Source organism: Petaurus breviceps, unplaced genomic scaffold (genome assembly GCF_028583685.1).
Source record: "Petaurus breviceps papuanus isolate PSGF00001 unplaced genomic scaffold, PetGlider_PUasm1.0 91133, whole genome shotgun sequence".
NCBI lineage: Eukaryota > Metazoa > Chordata > Mammalia > Diprotodontia > Petauridae > Petaurus > Petaurus breviceps.
Genome location: NW_027187419.1, coordinates 101,263,321 through 101,271,894, shown reverse-complemented (window position 1 = coordinate 101,271,894; position 8,574 = coordinate 101,263,321). Strand labels below are relative to the sequence as shown.

At 41.7% G+C, this 8,574-nt stretch overlaps 1 long non-coding RNA gene across 1 annotated transcript in view; it reads right to left on the bottom strand.

Annotated features, from left to right (window-relative positions):
• LOC138154882 (uncharacterized) overlaps positions 1-4,632 on the bottom strand; it is a 7,707-nt gene extending 3,075 nt beyond the window's left edge. Inside the window, exons 1-2 of the long non-coding RNA XR_011166699.1 lie at positions 4,398-4,632; positions 1,901-2,432 (exon numbers count right to left, since the gene is read on the bottom strand). This is a non-coding gene — a long non-coding RNA (uncharacterized lncRNA). The remainder of the gene's footprint in view (positions 1-1,900; positions 2,433-4,397) is intronic.
• Between the last annotated feature and the right edge of the window lie 3,942 nt (positions 4,633-8,574).

Genomic DNA, 8,574 nt, shown 5'->3' with positions numbered 1-8,574 from the left:
AAGGAAGGAAGGAAGGAAGGAAGGAAGGAAGGAAGGAAGGAAGGAAGGAAGGAAGGAAGGATGGGAGGGAAGAAGGAAGAAAGCAAATGAGAAAGAGTAAGAGGAAGAAAGGAGGGAAGGGGAGGAGAGAAAGGGAGGAGAGGGGAGGGGAGGAAATTCTGATGCTCACTACCTGTATGACAAGTCACTTAATCTCTCCAGGACTCAAATGGTGACTGGATAGAACACTGGGCCTGGAGTCAAGAAGACTCATCGTTCTGAGTTCAAATTCAGCCTTAGACACTTACTAGTTATGTGACCCTGGACAAGTCATTTAACCCTGTTTGCCCCAGTTTTCTCATCTGTAAAAAGAGTGGGAGAAGGAAATGACAAACCACTTCAGTTTCTTTGCCAAGAAAACCCCCAAAGGGGGTCATAAAGTGTCAGACACAACTTAACAACAACAAAAAAGGCAAGGGGGGTGGGGGCATGGGAAGGGTGGAGTGGAGAGTCACAGAAATCCCTTCCAACTCCAGTTCCCTTATCCATTCCTACATCATAAACTTTATGAAGATAGGACTCATGTCTTACCTTCCCTGAACATACACACCTAGAGCTATGAGGAAGCAAGTGCTTAAAAACATTGACTAAATTGAATGAAGGTCTTAATGGCTAAGCCTGAAATTGTGCCCCCCAAGTATTTGCTTTTTAAAGGTAGAAGCTGTAAAAATAACAGTATTTAAAGACAACATATGAAGACTTCATATCTCCCCCACCCCTTGCCTTTTGTGGTTGCTATTGTTCAGTCATGTCCTAGAGATGATCTGAAAAAGGATCTAAGGATAGCTGAGCATTGAGATTGCTATGGCCCTAAACACTAGCTTTAAAGGATCTACCATTTAAAACCTACATACTGTGCTCAATAAATATGCTCAAAATGGGTAATCATGCTTATAGATTGATGTTTTGGGATTTTGGGTTTTTTTGTTTTGTTTTGTTTTGGAGGGGGAAGACAGGGAAATTGGGGTTAAGTGACTTTCCCAAGGTCACACAGCTAGTAAGTGTTATGTGTCTGAGGTAGGATTTGAACTCAGGTCCTCCTGACTCCAGAGTCAGTGCTCTACTCACTGCACCACCTAGCTGCTCCTATAGATTGATATTTTAAAGATTAGATAAATTTATTAGTTGTTCATGTTGTTATGGATGTGATCTTGGATTTCCCAAAGCTATGAAAGGAAGCAGGAGTTCTGGAAGAAGTTATTAGATTGGAAGTCTTTTGAGGATCAGCATCACATAGTTGATAGAACACCACACTCAGAGTCAGAGAGACCTGGGTTCAAATTCACCTGAGACACATATTTTCTGTACAAGAGTAAACAAATTAGGGGCGGCTACACTGTACATACACAGTATACTTCAAAAGGTCCATGGTTGAATCGATGTTGATGTTCCTTCTACTAGTAATATAGATTTATAAATACTTCATTCTAATATAAAACGGCTAGCCCACAAGTGACACAAAAAGATATCTAATCCGGATCTGGCCAATCCAGTTTCCAAAGGAGATTACTGCCATTGTGGGAGCAGAAAGAGAACTCTTTCAATCACCTATCTCTAAGAGAGGTACTGGGCTAGAATTATGTCAACCTAACATACCTGAAATATTGGTATTTTAGGTGTATGAGTCTTTTTTAGGAATTCAGAATAAAAGGCACTGTCCTAGTCACTTTTAAGGGGAATGTAACACTTAACTTACTCTCTCAGGCTTACCTCCAATCAAACACTGATTAGATAAAAGATAATCACAGATAGTTAATAAACCTCTTTATCAAAGTAATCAGTAACCAGAAATCAGAAAGACAGATCAGATAAATGAATACACAAGAGTAAATGAGCTCTTCAGGAGAGAGAATAATCTTACCATGGGAGAATCCATTCTAAGCACTGTTAATCAAGGGACATGTGGTGGGCTAGCTTCCCCAGGTGCCTGTAGCTGTGGGAAAATCTTTCATTCAAAAATTCCTTCTTTACTCCCCTCAGTAGTGTCTCCAACTTTGAAGAAGTCTCTTTTCCACTTATGCAGCAGACTCAGAGGTTCCTCAGATGAATGTCATTCTGGCTGTCTTTGAATGGCTTATTAATAGCGTCCAGTCCAAGCCTCAGTGGCTCATTGTTTAGGTTTTGATGGCTTAGAATGAGTGTAAATAGCAATCATTTTTTTTTCTTCTGGCCAGAAACTCTTGAGGATCTTCAACTACCAGAATGATGTTTTTGTGATGGTAAACTAGGTTACCTTTTATCCCAATTCCTACCTAACCCTTAGTCATTGAGTGGTTATTGCTTCAGACAAACTGAGACTTGGGAAAGACCTTAATTTAGAAAAGGTCACCCATTGTATCCTGGGCCATCACGAATCATCTTGACTTTTGTCTTGCCACTGGACTTTGATGACTCTGAAGAAAAGCAAGAGGTTAATGACTTTCCACAGCTCTGCCTCACTTAAATCCAATTTACCATCAGTCAAGATATCACCCCTTGATATCATTGGTCCTCTTCGAAAATGAAGGACCAAAAACAATAACATCTTCACCCAAGTATGCCCCCACAGAGCTATCCCTTAGCAATTGCTATAGCTGAAAAAAATTTACCCAGTGGCCAATCTTCTGGTGAGCCTCTCAGAGGTTTAGTTAATAATATTAACATGTGTATAGTACTCTAAGGGTTACAGAGTTCTTGTCACACATTATAACTCCACTATCTTCACAACACTCCATCAGGTAAGTGCTACAATCTAAAAATCTCTAGATAGAGATACTGATACAGAGAGAGATGACATGTATGAACAAGCATATGTAACACAAATAAACATTTCTACATAAACTATTAGTATTTTTATGCATATACACACTATATAAACTTTCCCATTTGTGTGTGCACAAATATAAAACAAATGCAAATACAGTCTAGGTCTGTGTGTATATATGTATAGCATATAAAGAATAAACATGTAACAAATATGACATCCAGTTGTGCCTTATATGTGTGTACTATATATGATTATCTATGTATTCGTATGACTCTGTGTCTGTGTGTATCTAGGCCACATAGCACAGTGACTTTGGAATTGGTACATCCTAGGTTCAAGTTCCCACTTTGGACGTCATTTCACTAACAGTTGTCATATTCATTAGTAGAAAGAGTTTTCTCATTGGGTGTTTCCCATACCAATGAAATCACGGGCTTGGTTGTATCTCTCTCTCTCTCTCTCTCTCTCTCTCTCTCTCTCTCTCTCTCTCTTTCTCTCTCTGTTTCTCTTTTCCTTCCTCTCACCCTCTCTCCACTCTCTTTCTCTCCTCTCTCTCTCTCTCCTCTCTCTGTGTTTCTCTTTTCCTTCCTCTCTCTCTCTACATATACATATATATACAAATATACACATGTATGTACTTACAGACACCTACATATATACAGCATGTGCATATGTACACACAAATATACATTACTCACACAAAACTACACATTGCATCCTCCTGAGACAAAGCATGTCAGAGAAGCTGAATAGTGCGGATATGCCAACACCTAGGAAGGCTGGCTAAATAAATGAAATTCCAATCCCATCTCTTGCACTGGCTTCTTGGCCTCTGTCGGTCTGATATTTATTAACACTGTCAAAGAATTTGTTGTGCCCACAGTAGGTGTTTAATAAACACTTACTGAATTATTCTAGCATCAATTTGACAGATTATTGTGGCAAACAATTTACTCAATTAACTGGATACTTGCAAACATAAGGTGCCCTACGGTGGCTTACATAATAGAGGTGTCTAAATATTTCCACATGGTTCACATTTCCCAGAATGACTTGGAAGCAATTTCTCTGTTGGATGCAATGATACTTTTCTCACCCACCCCACTTCCACTTGCAAATTTTCTGCCAGAGTAATAAGATAATCAGTTCTACTTTCCTAAATTCTATGTACAATGAGCCCATCCCCAACCCATATTCTTTATCAACACCCTTGATCAATTAATTAGAAGAAGAATTTTTACAGAGACATAGTCCAGCATCTGGCCACAAATTCTAAACACCCAGTGTCTCCAGGTCACATAAACAGGTAGTGAAAGGAGAGACAGACCAGATCACACTAACATCCCACCCCACCACCAAGTAAATCTCTGAAGAGGGGCTACACAGGTTTACAAGCATGAATCAATAGACCTAGGCTAGAGACATGAATTACTAGAAGTTCCAAAGCCATCTGTTCAGCAACAGAATTTAAACTCTCTTGGAGCACCTCCAAATGCTTGGCCCAGCCCTGCTGGTCCGGGCCCAACCCATCGGGGCCCAACCCAGCCCAGCCCAGCTCAGCCCACTTGTGGCCTCTGGCCACCTGCTTCCCAGTCCAGCAGCAGCAGCTTACCCCTCCACAGGGCCAGGGACAGGGCTGTTTGCACGTGCAGACAGTAGAAAGAACACTCTCTGCTTCTTTCTACTTGTTCTTTCCCTACTGCCTACAAATGTGCTTGGAAAACCTCCCCCTGACCTTGCTACCCACTCCATTTATTGTTTACCTCTTTCCTTCCTTTCACTGCCAAACCTCTAGAACTAGCCGTCTATATTTACTACCTCTTCATGGGGACCACCCACTCACTCCTCAGCTCTCTGTTCTCTGGCTTCCACCCCCAACTCTCTTCTGAAGCTTCTTTCACAGAAGTCACCAGTGACCTCTTTGGGTTAAATTACAATTGCTTTTTCTTTTTTAAACCCTCTTTCTCCTAGATTTCTCTTTTCCATGACATTGGTGACAAAATTAAACTCATCAAACATTTATTAAGTCACAACTGGCTGCCTAAATGTGAGCTATTAATACCCATTCTTCCCTTGGGTTCTGATCCAAGGCACATCCTCCTCATTCTCTGAGCATTTCCTTCTTGTATCCTCCTGGCTTCTCTTCCTTCCTCTAACCTACAGGGAGCCTCTAAGGGGCTGCTTTTGGTCCCCTTCTCTTCTCTCTGTGCTCTCTCCCTCCACAATCTCTCCTGTTCCCCCAACTTTAATTATCACCTCTAGGTAAAAGACTCCCAAACCTCCCCTTACACAGGCTTAAGTTCCACATTTCCAGTGGCCTGCTAAAAGTCTCCTCATGTACACACTACACTCAATTCAAATGCAACCTGTCCAAAACTCAATCCATCGTCTTGTGGTAGTAAAAGAGCATTAGACTTGAACCTGGGGGAGCCTTACCTCTCATATTTCTTATCTGTCTGAACACAGGAAAGTCACAACTTCCCAGAACCTTTGTGATAACAGCAGTTGGGGCACCTGTCATTTGTAACATCTGTCACAACAGATAACTTTGGTGACCCTCTGATTATTAATATCAAGAAAGGCATAAAACAGCGAGATGGGCCCTCATCAAAGATGTTTGCCGAGACCACGGAGGAGGTCCAGGACAGAGTCCAAACTGAAAAGATAGTCCCTATAGATGGCACGGGCCTCCAGGTGCTCCTGTTTGCCAATGACAGTGTACTGATTTCACTGAGCACCAAATCACTGCAGAGCCAAGAGTGCTGGACCTGGAGTCAGGAAGACCTGAATTCAAATATATCCTCAGGAACTAACTAGCTGTGTGATTCTAGGCAAGTCACTTAGCCTTTATTTGCCTCAGTTTATTCCTCTGCAAAATGAGGATAATAATAGCATCTATCTCACAGTGTTGTTGTGAAGGTCAAATGAGATAATATTTGTAATAGCACTTAGCACAATTCTTACTATGTAGTAGACATTTAAAAATGCTTCTTTCCTTTCTTCTTTCCTTCCTTCCATTCTTCTTTCCTTCATTCTTCTTTCTTTCCTTCCTTCCTTCCTAATCATACAAAATTGATACCTGCCCAGGAAAAATCAAATGAATAAAGAATGGATATTGGGGCGGCAAGGTGGTGCTGTGAATAGAGCACCAGCCCTGGAGTCAGGAGGACCTGAGTTTAAATCTGACCTCAGACACTTAACACTTACTGGCCGTGTGACCTTGGGCAAGTCACTTAATTCCAAAGTATGCCATACCATTGGGAAGAACCTATAAAATTTGCCTATTCATATGGACATGGAGATGTTGGATGGGCGTGGCAAACTTAGGTGGCTGTGACAATGCTCTTTATCTCAATAGGGAATGAATAAGGGTAGCAGCAGTGGGAGTGGAAAAGAGGGAACAGAATCAGAGCTTCAAAAATATTGCTGAAATAAAATTGACAAAATTTGGCAACTTATTAGGTGTGGGGTATGAGGAAAAGGGAAAATTCAAGGATCACTCTGGTTTCTAGCCAAAGTGAATAGAAGAGTGGCAGTGATAACTTGAACAGAAATTGGAAAGTCAGGAGGAGGAGCAAGTTTGAGCTGTGGGCGGGAACCATAGTAATAAGAGGCATAATGAAATAGCCATTTAAGGTTAACAAAGCACTTTATACACACATTGTTTAATTGATCCTCACAACTCTCCTGTGAGAGAGTGCTCCTTTCTTTGGGGTCAGATCAAGTGCCACACCCTTTATGAAGCCAGAGAGAGAGAGAGAGAGAGAATGAGAGAGAGACAAGGAGGGAGGGAGAGACAGACAGACAGACAGACAGACAGACAGACAGACAGACAGACAGGAGAGAGAGTTCCAAATCTCACTCAAGGGGAAATTCCCCTAAGTCTCCAGTGTAACATGCTGGAGATGGGGACATGATGGAGACTGCCAGTTCCTCTCAAGTCAGCTTCTTCTCAGATCTGTATTCTTCTTTCAGCCATCTGAAGTAGGGCTGGCATCATCCAGCTTCTCTCTTAAAGTTGGAAGCCAGAAGCGATTGAAGAGCTCACAGACTCAAGAGATTCTAAGAAAGTTAAAGACACTCAAGAAAGAATCAAACCTCTCCTCTCTCCCACTCTCATCAGCTCAGCCCAGAACCTCTCATGGGATGAAGGACATTGATATCTGAGTCCCATATCAATGGGCTTTGACACTGGGGTTACCTGGGCCTTGTATTAAATTATCAGTTCTTTGAAGGCAGGTTTTATTTCTATGTTTTTTCTTTGTGTCCCCATTGTTTGACATGGCACATTTCAAATAGTAGTGTTACATAAGTTTTAAAGTGAACAAATGAGTTAAATACCTAAAATTAATCAAATTAATTTTAATTAACGAAATTAAGCCCTGATGTCCTTAAAGAGTTAATTCTTATGTTGAAACTTGGGTGGAGCCACAGTCCTATCAGATCTTATTAATACTGGCATTCCCTCCACCAGGGCACACTTAAACCCAAGCATGTGAACACTTTCCCCATTGGAATGGGCAGATAAGAACAATTTGTTCCTACACCCTGAAGGAAGCTGAAACAGGCCCTGGGGAGGACTTAGAGTTTGGTGAGACATCTAAAATGCCAGGGTCATCCACTGCAGCTCAGGTTGCTGCCAATAATTCTGATTTTTGTCTTGCCGCTGGACTTGGATGACTCAGGAAGAGAGAGTGCCAAATTTGTGCAACCTACCTCACTGAAATCCAATTCATGCACAAGTCAGGACATCACCCCATGATGCCATCATTCCTCTTCAAAAATGCAGGATGAACAACCCACCCAGTCATGCCTTCTCATACTTTACAATTTTTATTAATGACTTTTTATGCATCCTCCATAAAGGACATGCCTATGGCTCTCGATGTTTTTCTCTAGATCTTTTAATAATTTGTGGATACCAGAGCAATATTTGCAGAGAGGCATCGTAGCATTATGGGTAAAGAATTGGTTTCAGAGTCAGGAAGACCTGAGTTTGAATTCTACCTCTGACACATAGTGCTTAAGTGACCCTGGACAAGTCACTTTCTTTCTCAGTGCCTCTCTGAACTCTCTAGAATTATAGAAGCCACAGAACATTTGTAAAAGAAGTTGCCTCCCAAGAGTTTCCCTGAACCAATGAAATCTCTGCTGGTGCTCTTACTCACTGCACCACCTGGCCGCCCTTAAGCAATTGGGGTTAAGTAACTTGCTCAAGGTTACACGGCCAGGTGTTTCTGGGGGGGTGCTAAGTGTCCGAGCCCAGATTCGATCCCAGATCATCCCAACTCTGGAGCCAGTACTCTTACTCACTGTGCTACCTGGCCGCCCCTCATCTGTTATTCTTAATCTTGTTGTCACTCATCCTTCGTTTTCAGAGGACCAATGACATCTTAAAGGTGATGTCTTGACTTGTGTGTAAATTGTATTTAAGTGAGGCAGAATGGTGCAAAGTTGTCAGGACAATCCACTTCTTTCATGGTCAATACGTGTCATGGATTCAGTTCATTCATTACGAGGCAGCTATGTGGCATGGTGGATAGAACACTGGGTCTGGAATCAGAAATCTGGCCTCCCAGACTTGCTAGCTGTGTGGCCTTGGGCAAGTCACTTAACCTCTGAGATAATAGTAGGAAGGGGAAGGGAATCAGCATTTACATAGTGCTTACTATGTACCAGGCTCTGTCCTAAATGTTTTACAAATATAATCTCATTTGATCCTTACAAAAAACCTGCAAAGTGGGTGCTATTATTATCCGCATTTTACTGTTGAGGAAACAGGCAGATGT